The 10,351-nt window shown below is 36.1% G+C and overlaps 1 protein-coding gene and 1 long non-coding RNA gene across 3 annotated transcripts in view; one reads left to right on the forward strand and one right to left on the reverse strand.

The window, feature by feature from the left end:
• Window positions 1-46: 46 nt before the first annotated feature.
• On the reverse strand, window positions 47-4,541 carry LOC107661695 (uncharacterized). Its single transcript, XR_001631133.1, has 2 exons — window positions 3,175-4,541; window positions 47-205 (listed from the first exon to the last, which is right to left on the reverse strand). It is a non-coding gene; the product is annotated as an uncharacterized LOC107661695 (long non-coding RNA).
• Window positions 2,820-10,351, forward strand: part of LOC107661693 (protein Shroom1-like) — a 33,426-nt gene continuing 25,894 nt past the window's right edge. Inside the window, exon 1 of one of the 2 annotated variants that reach the window (XM_016451424.1) lies at window positions 2,820-2,932. The gene's annotated coding sequence lies outside the window, so the exon portion shown is untranslated. Of the gene's footprint in view, window positions 2,933-4,659; window positions 4,773-10,351 lie in introns of those variants that run through there. The other variant, XM_016451423.1, reaches the window with a different exon arrangement.

Below are 10,351 nucleotides of genomic sequence, written 5' to 3' on the forward strand. Positions count from 1 at the left end.
AAGGCATTATTACTAATGTTTTTTTGTTTTTTTTTTGGGCTTGCCACATCCACAGACGCCACAAAGGAATTAAAGCCTGTCATATTTGTATACGTCACTACCACAAACTCCCAGGCCAAGATTTTTATACGAAATGTAGCACTCGCATAGGTGTCACTTTCTCGCTCTTGATTTTCTGGTATTAAACGCAGGAGTATTTTATTACCTTGGCTCAGCCTAATATAGATTTTATTTAGATAACGGCAAATCGCTTCGTTCCAGGTTGCATTTTCACTCTTGGGCATGGATACAGGGTTGCAATACGAGAGGAGAGCCGTATTTCTATTGTATATGAAAATATCATATTTAAATATTTAATGTGAGTCTTGAGTTTGCGTTTATAGTGTCGTAGTCACCTGTGTGTTGCAGTTCTTTTAAAAGACCGCAGTCATGTGAGGATATATTTATGTGTTCTGTTGAGAATAGCAGTTTATGTATGTACATAGAGTGATTTTAGCGCAGACCGACCCGTAATCTATACACGCAGTAAATCAGATCGAAACTTTGATCGGTTTAGCAGCAGAAAGAGGAAGGTCAAGTGAAAAGTCAATCCAATGCTGGAAACGTAACATCTCTTGCACTAGAATCTTTCCTCTAATTGGCTCCCAAACTGTTTTTTTTTCTGTCTATGCAGATGTTTTTCTTGCTCGTTTGTGCAGTAGCTAACGAGGACTCCTGCCAATTAAAATTTTCATCAGTTAAAGCAAACTTGTAGAGGTTAAACATTTAATGGCTGGCCTCTAGATATACCACTGATGCTCTTGTCATGAGCATCATTTAAATTTAGAGAGTCAATAAGTTCATTGTGTTATAGGGGTGAGGTCTGTTAATTGTGCTTTTATGTAAATGAATTCATGCACTAATGTGATTCCTGTACCAGATTCGTGATGATAAAGTAACTGCATATGAATATGGATTGTTCCCATGGCCTTTTTGCTTCTCCAGACATGTTGTTGTGCTGTCCTTTTTTTTTTTTTTTCGTTTTTATCTTTTCTACTAGAGTTCATGGTAATGCTTTAGAGGATCAGACTGACTGATTGATTTAAATCCATATTTAATTTTCTTTGTGATCATAACTTTACCCAGGGTGAGATACCTTGGTTTTTTTTTTTTTCTTCATCCAGTTGAAAAATAACACTCGCATGTTTCTATTTAAATACTAAGCTGTACAGATGTCTCTTATGAGCCTCGATTATCCAAACTTGTAATAACTTGTAATTTAAACACTTTTATTTTATTTATTTTTATTTTTTTGGTGAAGTGAGTATTACTAATGGATTTTCTGAGTGTTGCGAATCATCTTTGTATTTTGCTGTATTGAGAATAAAATATATATGATTAAAAAGCTTTGGCTCTGATTTGAATTACTTTTGAAACCGTAAAATGTTTTTGAGCATTGCTGTGTAGTTTTGAACCTTAATTTAGGCCAGAAAGAAATGCACCAACAAGTGTCCGATATCATTTTAATCACCTTTTTACAGCTCACGTTAGTGATTCTGCTATGTGACAAATGGAGGTTTAGAAGTAGGCTGGAAATATTCCATGCAGTCTGAAATCATAGGTTTAAATTCAATTCTACCAGTGTTGGGGAAAGCTACTTTTAAAAATAGTGCATTACAATATTGTGCTACACCATAAAGTAACTAATTGCATTTTGTGTAAAATAATGCATTGTTACTTTTGATTTACTTTTTGAGCTGAGCTTGCTTATTTGTAATAACAAAAAGCCCAAAAGATATATTTTTGGCAACTGTGAAGGACCTTTCACATCAAAAGTGAAATTAATCCGCCTCAAATCAGTGAATAAATGGGAAAACAAAGTACTTGTTAAAAAAAAGTAACTCAAATATTTTGTTGTAAATTTAAAAGTAATGTGTTACTTTGCTAGTTACTTGAAAAAAGTAATGCGTTACCCCCAACACTGCATTCTACCTTAACTCTAGGTTAGTGAAAGCATAAATGCATTACCACAAATAAAGTTAAAAAGTTATAAAATGTACATTCATCTGGACTTCTAGGAGAACTTGAGCTCTGATAGTATAGTTATGATCACAATCCGCTTGGTATTTGGATCTTGCATAGCTGGGTCATGCATAGCACTACTGAAAGCAGATTGCAAAAAAGAACAAGTTGCAGTTCACTTCGAGCCCATTGAACTACATTAACACCTTCTAATAAGCAAGGCTTACGTTGCCCCCCCCATTTGTGGCATTTGAAGATGCAAATACAGATATGCAAACACAAAATATTGACAATTGACATTTTCATGGTCACTGTTTCTCATTTTTAAACGTCGCTCAGACACGTTCTTTCCCTTTCCAGTTGCCATACAACATTTAAAGGGACAGTTCACCCAAAAATGAAATTACTGTCATTTAGTCAGCCTGCATTCAAATATTTATTGAATGTTGGTAACAGAACAGTTACTGGTAGCCACTGATTTCCAAGTATAGAAGAAAATACTATGGAAGTCAATGGCCGTCAACTGTCTGATTCCCAACGTTAATAAAAATATCTTCTTTTGTGTTCAACGGAAGAAAGAAACTGCTTTTTAAACAACTTCAGGGTGAGTAAATGATGCCCTATTTTTATTTTTTTTGGGTGAACTGTTACTTTAACTCTAGGCTTACTATTCATATTACATGTGTACAGTTATGCAGCATTAACATTTACATAAACAAATATGAGGGCCATTGATGGACAGCTCAATAACTTTTTCCTGTAATCGCCCCGCCCCTTTGTGGCCCCGCCCCCTCTCGCTGATCAGCTCTGGACACAGCAGTAGCTTCACTTTGCCTCAAGACACACGGAGTTATGCTTTATAATAACTCTCAGTTTATGGCGTAAACCCGACAGCTGGTGTTATGAGTCGCATCCTGACAGAAGCGTGCAGGTAAGAGTTTCTTAAAAGTGCTGGTATAATACGAGAGTTTCGCTCCACGGCTCACAGCAACAGGTGGATGTTAACTGATGTCTCTGTATAGACAGCACTTATGTGGAATGGTTTTACTTTAAAAGGAACTGTATAATGGTATGAAGATGTTCACTCAAATGTATGTACTTTTAATACGGGCTAAGTGTAAGGCTGTTAAACAATAGGTTTTTTTGTACAGAAGACTTTGTCCCACCTATTACCTTGGCTCAGCCTAATATAGATTTTATTTAGATAACGGCAAATCGCTTCGTTCCAGGTTGCATTTTCACTCTTGGGCATGGATACAGGGTTGCAATACGAGAGGAGAGCCGTATTTCTATTGTATATGAAAATATCATATTTAAATATTTAATGTGAGTCTTGAGTTTGCGTTTATAGTGTCGTAGTCACCTGTGTGTTGCAGTTCTTTTAAAAGACCGCAGTCATGTGAGGATATATTTATGTGTTCTGTTGAGAATAGCAGTTTATGTATGTACATAGAGTGATTTTAGCGCAGACCGACCCGTAATCTATACACGCAGTAAATCAGATCGAAACTTTGATCGGTTTAGCAGCAGAAAGAGGAAGGTCAAGTGAAAAGTCAATCCAATGCTGGAAACGTAACATCTCTTGCACTAGAATCTTTCCTCTAATTGGCTCCCAAACTGTTTTTTTTTCTGTCTATGCAGATGTTTTTCTTGCTCGTTTGTTCAGTAGCTAACGAGGACTCCTGCCAATTGAAATTTTCATCAGTTAAAACCTGATGGCTTTAATGGCTGGCGACTAGATATATCACTGATGTGCTACCTTGCAGAATACATCATTTTGATTTAGAGAGTCAGTAAATACATTGTGCTTTAGGGGTGAGGTCTGATAATTGTGCTTTTATGTAAATGAATTCATGCACTAATGTGATTCCTGTACCAGATTCGTGATGATAAAGTAACTGCATATGAATATGGATTGTTCCCATGGCCTTTTTGCTTCTCCAGACATGTTGTTGTGCTGTCCTTTTTTTTTTTTTTTCGTTTTTATCTTTTCTACTAGAGTTCATGGTAATGCTTTAGAGGATCAGACTGACTGATTGATTTAAATCCATATTTAATTTTCTTTGTGATCATAACTTTACCCAGGGTGAGATACCTTGGTTTTTTTTTTTTTCTTCATCCAGTTGAAAAATAACACTCGCATGTTTCTATTTAAATACTAAGCTGTACAGATGTACATAAAAATTCTCTTTTAGGGTACATTTTTACGACGATTTAACATTTGTATTAATTGTAAATAGAATGTGAATATATTAAATGCACATCTTCGTTACTGAAGTTTTTTTTTTTTTGTGATGTCATGTTCAGATTTCCTGTGCTATATGAACATGGCTTTCTGTCATTTAAATGGTGGTGTTGGTCAGGTTGAAATGCAGTTGACTATAAGAAAGATCTGCCATTAGTGACAGGAACTTCATTGTTTTGAGCGGTTCTCGATGTCTGTATGTAGTACTCATTTTATAGTGATCTCAAAACAATCATTGGCAAGCAGTATAAAATCAATTTAGATTTAAAAGTATTAACAAGAGATTGACGAGAAGGAATCTTTTACATAAACAAATATGAGGGCCATTGATGGACAGCTCAATAACTTTTTCCTGTAATCGCCCCGCCCCTTTGTGGCCCCGCCCCCTCTCGCTGATCAGCTCTGGACACAGCAGTAGCTTCACTTTGCCTCAAGACACACGGAGTTATGCTTTATAATAACTCTCAGTTTATGGCGTAAACCCGACAGCTGGTGTTATGAGTCGCATCCTGACAGAAGCGTGCAGGTAAGAGTTTCTTAAAAGTGCTGGTATAATACGAGAGTTTCGCTCCACGGCTCACAGCAACAGGTGGATGTTAACTGATGTCTCTGTATAGACAGCACTTATGTGGAATGGTTTTACTTTAAAAGGAACTGTATAATGGTATGAAGATGTTCACTCAAATGTATGTACTTTTAATACGGGCTAAGTGTAAGGCTGTTAAACAATAGGTTTTTTTGTACAGAAGACTTTGTCCCACCAGGGAAAGAGGTAATCAAGCAGAACAGATTTTCATACTCTATGGAGAAAAAAAATGGGAAAAAACACTAATTTAACCCATTTAAGTCCAGGTTTGACTTTTTTTTTTCAGCAGGTTTATGTAAAAATTGGGTAGTAAGAGAGATTGCAATATATTTTGGCACAGGGTCTGTTCACAACATGTTGCATTACTCTCTGTTTTGTTTCTGTCACATGGGTCACAGTCCACTTTAGTAGAATTATACTAAATATGCAAGATGAATTTAGAGGGGTGAAAATGTGACAGCTTTGCTGCGCATTGTTCGCAGGAAACCAGACACTGGTGTTTTGTCCAGTCGCTGAAACTCTATCAGTCTTGTGTTGAAAACTGCCTCCCCGTGTTCTCTGGAGGAGTTGTGTTGCATGCAAGACGCACATAAACACAAATGCAACTGCACCTACTGAAAAACCTGCAACACACAATGCAGCCTCGTCTCGCTCTTGTGGTAGACACACCTTCCAGATTCCCAGAATGCATGATGAGCGAGATTTACTGCTCTTTAGCAGCAACAACAAAGACGCCTCCCTTGCTTGCATTGTCGTTAAAAACACCTGTATCTGTTACAGGTGCAAGTATGCTTGCATGCTGTAAAATATCACTTAAGGAATGTCTGTTGACGAGGTCAGGATCATTTGCACGCTATGTAACATTCAGCAATGACCTTTTGCATGGAGACAATCCATTTATTGTTTGGGTGTTACTTTAACGTTCAGTACATCCTCAATGCAAACTGGTTTAACCAGACTCACTGTCACTAACTTGTTTATCTGTTAAATGCATCTTGAACAGCAGCTTTTGACATTGATGTTCTGAGTAAAAATAATAATAATACTAATCATTTAAAAACTTTTAATGTGACTTTACATTAAAACAAGTCTTGTCAAAATGAATAGTTCTTTTGAAAATGAAATGATCCTCATTTAGATTTGTATGAGTGTGGAGCACAGAAGGAGAAATGTTAAAGACTTTGTCAGCCAGTCTTTTCTATATAATGAAAATGAATGGCGAACTATGACGATCGTGCTCCAAAATGATAAAAAAGAAAAAACTTGACATAAAATAAATGTTTAATATGAGATCTACATTAAAAGGGAAAATGATCATCAGTAAATAATGTTTTTTGTTCCTTTTGTGTTTCATGAAACAACGAAAGTCATACAGGTTTAGAACAACATGATGTGCGCAATGAGTGAATGAAGTCAAAATATTGTTTTTGGAAAAACCACTGGATGTTTCTTGGAGTCTCTTGTTGTCAGTGAACAAACTGTTTAACGTTGTGCAGATTGTGGCGGAATAAGCCATATTTAAGCAGTAAATCTATCTGACCACACCTTAAAGGGACAGTTCACCCAAAAAATCAACATTTTGTCATTAGTGTCATTACTGTTTGGATTATGTTCCGTTCTGTTGACTTTTATTTTGATACTCTGTTCTGAGTCCAGTTGTCCCGGTTTGTCCTCTCTGTTTCGGTTTTCTTCGTTTCTGATTATGTGCCTATTTGTTTCTGTAGTAACTAGGGCTGCACGATTAATCGAATGCAATTGTCATGCGCGTTTTGTATTTCATAGTATTTAAGCAGTGATAAAGGCATTGCATTATATATATATACTTTATTTTAATGAAAATGATAATAATAAGAACTCCGATAAACCGTATATTGCAGTAGTCGTGTGTTTATTAGTCACGTTGAATCAATGAAAGTAGTTGAATCTTCTGTTTATTCAGCTGCAGCGATAGGCATTTTCTGGGTTTCTTCTGCGAGGCGTATTTGGAGTTTCAGCGCGAGAGCGCCCTCTGGCCTTCGGATGAAGATTTACTGCTGATCACAGAACCGTGCTTCACTGAAAGATACGCATGACAATCGCAGCTTCTGTCGAATCGCGATCTCGATTCCATTTCGATTTATCATGCAGCCCTAGTAGTAACCAATGATTATCACCTGTGTTTTCGTATAGTCACTTATATATGTATAGCCCTGTGTTTTCATTTGTATCTGTCAGTCGTTGTTAACACGTGTTTTGCATTAATTTCCCTCGCAATCTCCTGTGTATTTTAGAATACTATCTCCGTCGCTGTGCGTGTTGGCTAGCAGCCACATCATTACAGCTCCAAGCCTGTATAAGTTTCTTTCTTCAAAAGAAGTTATTTTGAACAATGTTTGTAACCAAAACAAGCTGCTGGTAGCCATTGACTTCCACAGTATTTTTTTCCATACTATGGAAATCAGTGGCTACCAGCACGACTTGAAGGTGAGTTAATGATGACAAAATGTTCATTTTTGGGTGAACAATCCCTAATAGGCGTAACATTTGAACGGTATTTAAGTTCATTTACTTTTGATGTAAGTCAAAATCTTTTCTGATCAACTGAAGCTGTCTAAGATTCTTCAGGCCTGATAGCTCTGAGGGGGGATTATATATTAAAACTAATATTAGGCTATTATTGTTATTTCTTCTAAGAAATCTATTACTATTTGTAATACCATCTCACTGCAAATAAATGAAAGAAAAATAAAGATGAATATTTAATAAAACATTTTTATTTATTATTAATTATAATACATTCTTATAAAAAAATTGTGAAATTATCCTGTGGAACCAAATCCTTTTAAACAAAAGCACCCTTGAAATGCTTTACTAGTAGCTTTCATTGAAGGGCTTTCCACTTATTCTATGCAAATATATAAATACAGTTATGGAAGTAAAATAATGACAAATATATCTGAAACAAAGCATGTTGAATTGCTCTAACTGAAAAAAAAAACATTGCATTAGCAGTATGCGTTGTATTATCAGGGCTTGCATTTTTAGGGACAGAAATTCAACATGGTTATATATTTAAGCTGTGAATATTTCAATTCAAAACATTTCACACACATTTTCATTATTTAAAAAAAAATAATTTAATTTAATTTAAAAAATTTCCATATTCACCTTCCAGAGTTAACTTCCAAAATATTTGGTCTGTTTAAAAATAAAACCTATAATAATATGTGACCCTGGAGCACAAAAGCAGTCTTAAGTCGCTGGGGTATATTTGTAGCAATAGCCAACAATACCGGCCTAACATATCATACATCAATGGAAAGCTTATTTATCCAGCTTTCAGATGATGTATAAATCTCAATTTTAAAAAATTTACCCTTATGACTGATTTTGTGGCCCAGGGTCACATATGTGCATTTTTCAACAAGCATTTGTCATTATTTTATTTCCATACACACTGTCAGTTCAGTCAGTTGATTAAAATCAAAGAAAAATACAGTTTTAACCAAAAAATTAAAACATAGTTCTGAATGAATGGGGAACTTCCATGATAAGGAAAAAGATTGGTAATATGCTTGTCATATGAAGTGATAAGGTGGCAAAAGTAGTGAAAGTAGTGTTTGCCTAGTGCTTAACGCCCCTAAATATCTCGGCATTTCATGTCCCTTCGTTCTTCTAGCACTCATGATCATGTGACCCTCTTGTAATTCATTAAATGAGAGAGCTGTCTGCATGAACTAGTGTAACTCATAAAGAGGAAGCAGCGTGATCCAAACCTCAGAGGAACTCCTGGAGAATGTGACGGATTGCTTCAGCGTCTCTGAGTGATCGAACATGAAAAAAACCCGACTGTAGGACAATGAGACATCTGACATTAGAAGGCACCCAGTTAGGTACATTATGGATAATCTACTGAAAATGCCACTCTGTTTGTCCAGCAAAAGTTGCACCACTTTCTAATGGCAGTAAACCAAACTCTGGCATGGCGTGCATTTGGGGGTGAATCTAACAAAATAATAAGTTCAATATTTCATAATATTGCAATTTATCAACCACACTGCAAGCTGTGTTCACTGTCGGTTCGAGGTTTGGTTTCTAAGAGTTTCCTCCGCTTTGTTGCATCATGTCGCTGATGTGTCTTGCTTAAAACCAGTGTCATTTTAGCTCATAACAGAGCTATTCAGAATGCTGATGTGTGGTAGGCTTGGCATTTATCTTGTAATTACCGTGCATTTCAGGCATATTTCAAACACCAAGATGTCTGATTTACCAGAGAAGAGAGCAGCAACACCGCATGCCTCCTCCACCTCTCCACGTCTTTATCTTTTTCTTCCCTCTCTATAGTCATGCACCTCTGAACTAATGCCAGGTAGCAAAGTTCATAAGCGCTGAACTGTGGCAGTGCAACAGGCTGGAGTTTAATCGGTTTTATTCCAACACAACTTTTCTTTGTTTTATTCTCTCTCTCTCTCTCTCTCTCTCTCTCTCTCTCTCTCTCTTACTGGAATGGCTGCTCTTTGTCATTGCTGTAATTAGCAGAAGTGCAGGGATTGAACACATTTGTCACATTCCTTCCATATTAGAATTTAATAGCAGCTATTATCTTATTTTTACCTTGAAGGCCTTTGTGTTGAGCTTCAAGCATCCTACGCAGTGAAAAGAAGGAACAGCTAGTTATGCTGAACTTTCCATTAGCTGTAGTTTCAAGTGCATCTTTATTGATGAGATCTTTTTGAGTCGTTCAGCAGAAGGGGTGCATATTTTTGGCCTTCAAAAAAACTCAAAAAAAAACAAAAACACACGTGTACTAGGTGTTAATATTGTAAAAGCACATCAACAAAAATCCAGTGATGTGATTTTTATGTTTTTTATAAATATATTTATCCAAGAGTTCCATTAATTCCTTCACATCCAAAAAATTCTTCTGATGTCCCCCATTTTCTTCTTTTAACATTTTTAGTTGTCGCTTCACTTCCAGATTTTTTTCTTTTCTTTTTTGTGCTTTACAGTCTGAACAGAAACTGCTACAGATCCCATAACAGTGTACATGAAATTATCCAGGATTTTATGTAAATACTTTTAGCTACTAAATTAAGTAATTTAAGACTTAAAAATAGAGAAAGGTATAGTATTATAAGATAACAAGAAATAAATATTTATATAGGCCTGTGTGTGTGTGTGTGTGTGTGTGTGTGTGCATGTTTATGTGGTTTATGAGGACACAAATTTGTATAACATGGGTATGACATAGGTATTACAACGAGAAGGTGATTTATGAGGACATTTTCAGTGTCCCCGTAATTCAAAAGGCTTATAAATCATTCAGAATGAGTTTTTTTGAAAATCTAAAAATGCACAAAGTTTCCTGTGAGGGGTAGGTTTAGGGGTAGGGTTGGTGTAGGGCAATAGCACATACAGTTTGTACAGTATAAAAACCATTACGCCTATGGAGAGTCCTCATAAACCATAAAAACAAACCTGTGTGTGTGAGTGTGAGTGTGTGTGTGTGTGTGTGTGTGTGTGAGAGAGAGAGTGTGTGT

This window comes from Sinocyclocheilus anshuiensis, unplaced genomic scaffold, assembly GCF_001515605.1.
Source record: "Sinocyclocheilus anshuiensis isolate Anshui unplaced genomic scaffold, SAMN03320099.WGS_v1.1 scaffold207, whole genome shotgun sequence".
NCBI lineage: Eukaryota > Metazoa > Chordata > Actinopteri > Cypriniformes > Cyprinidae > Sinocyclocheilus > Sinocyclocheilus anshuiensis.